This window comes from Myotis davidii, unplaced genomic scaffold, assembly GCF_000327345.1.
Source record: "Myotis davidii unplaced genomic scaffold, ASM32734v1 scaffold230, whole genome shotgun sequence".
In the NCBI taxonomy this organism is placed as follows: domain Eukaryota; kingdom Metazoa; phylum Chordata; class Mammalia; order Chiroptera; family Vespertilionidae; genus Myotis; species Myotis davidii.
The window spans coordinates 620,124-622,102 of NW_006282259.1; the positions used below are offsets into that span (position 1 = coordinate 620,124).

The 1,979-nt window shown below is 44.0% G+C and overlaps 1 long non-coding RNA gene across 1 annotated transcript in view; it reads right to left on the bottom strand.

The window, feature by feature from the left end:
* Window positions 1-1,493: 1,493 nt before the first annotated feature.
* The window catches only part of LOC107181483, a 2,850-nt gene continuing 2,364 nt past the window's right edge, over window positions 1,494-1,979 (bottom strand). The window contains exon 2 of the long non-coding RNA XR_001512159.1: window positions 1,494-1,772. This is a non-coding gene — a long non-coding RNA (uncharacterized LOC107181483). The remainder of the gene's footprint in view (window positions 1,773-1,979) is intronic.

A 1,979-nucleotide genomic window follows, 5' to 3' on the forward strand; every position in this document is an offset into this window, starting at 1 on the left:
TATACTGGCATTATTTTCAGTTAGTACTTTTCAAATGTTGTTCTAGAAGTCTTGCAACTTCCATTGTTTTATCTCAGAACTCAATTATCAGTCTTCTGTTGCTCTTGCAAGTATAGTGCCTTTTTAATATAGTTATGCTAAAGATTTTCATTTGGTTTTAACAGTTTGACTATAGTGTGGTTAGGTGTAGTTTTAAAAATTTATTCTGATTTGGGTTTATAGGCTTGGATCTAAGCTTTCTTTGTTATCTTCCACTAGTTTTAAATAACTTAGTCTTTATTTATTAAAATGTTGTTTTGGAACCATTCTTGTACTTTTCTCTTTTGGGTACTTACAGTTCAAAATACACCCTGGCTGGGTAGCTCAGTCGGTTAGATATACCAAAGTTTTGAGTTCAATCTCCAGTCAGGGTACATAGAAGTAGCAACCAATGAATGTATAAATAAGTGGAACAACAGCCCTGGCTGGTGTGACTCAGTTGGTTGGGTATTATTACATGAACACAAAGGTTGCCAGTTTGATTCCTGGTCAGGGCACAGTGAGGTGGTACAGGAGAGAGCCAATTGATGTTTTGCTCTCACATCAGTGTTTCTCTCTCTCTCTCTCTCTTTCTCTCTCTCTCCCCCTTCCTCTCTCTCTAAAAAAAGGGGTTTTTTTTAGTCTTTAAATAATTGATGGTAGAAATTTTGTGGATATTTATATCAGGTCTTACACTTAGTAAGTCAGACAACAATTGATTGCAATCTTCAAATGCCTTACCTGGCTCCTATCTCTCTATGTCTCCTCCATATCAGCCAAGATCATCATCTTCACATCCATTCCCTCAGATTGTCACAATGCACCATTCTGCAACCATCTTACCTCCACTTCTTTTATATGTTAAACTAGTGGCCCGTTGCATGGAGATTCACACAATAGGCCTTCCTTCCCCTGGCTGCCGGCACTGGTTTTCCTCTAGCGCCCAGGACCCAGGCCTTTGGTCCAGCCACAGCAGCGAGGTTTGGCTTCTCTCGTATGGCTGCTCCCAGCCCCTGCTTTTTTTTTTCCAGCTCCTTGAGCAGAGCCCAGCAGGGTGGGCTTGGGGCCCCTCCTTGAGTGGAGCCCAGCCCCTCCTTGAGCAGAGCCCAGCCCCTCCCCTGGGCAACCTGCAGCGACATGGGAAGCTGGGCTTCTTCCATTGCCAGGCGCAACCCAAGCCTCCTTCTTGCTCCAGCTCCGTGGCCACCGCCATCTTCAGTCGTCTTCAGGTGTCGTAAGTGTTTCCCTCCACGTCCTACGTGGTTCAGGGTTCGGGTCTGGAAGGGGAGCCGCACACAAATGAAATAGAAAAGACACTAGATAATTTGGGAATATTGGGGGACCAGGCGGCAAGTCCAACTCAAGAGGAAGGACTTCCACTGTGCTCAGGTCTCACCAAGCTTTTATAGTGAGCAGGTGCAAGGACCTTGCCAGCTAACATCTGGCCCCCAACAGATCCCTCTTCTTTGTTTTTCAGGCGAAGTTCATGTTGCAGTGTCCGACAGTTTCTTATGTGTACATGTCAGCAGTAATATTTCAGTTCTGGATGGTGGACAAATGGTGGCAATGCAGGGCCGACCCTCTCTGGTTTGGCCCTGGGCAACCTGCAGCGACGCACAGCTGCTGACTGCTAGCATGGCCAAGTGTCGTCAGCATCTCCATCTCTGAACTGTCTCTCCTCTTGTCTTCATGGCTCGAGCATTCCTGAGAATTCCTCTCTGTTGCAGCAATCCACGTGGTCTTGAAGTTTTTTTCTGAAAATATATGAACATATTCTCGACTGAAGGTTAATAAAAAAATTTTTACTTAGGGTCCTTTTTATATTTGCCCAAATGATTTTCCTTTGGCTTGTTTTGACACCATGTGTGTTTTCCTGAGTGTCTTCCTGTTAGCATTATAAATGAAAATTTTTTCTAGATTTAATTTAGTTAAAGGATATTTTTCATTACATGGTATTCTTC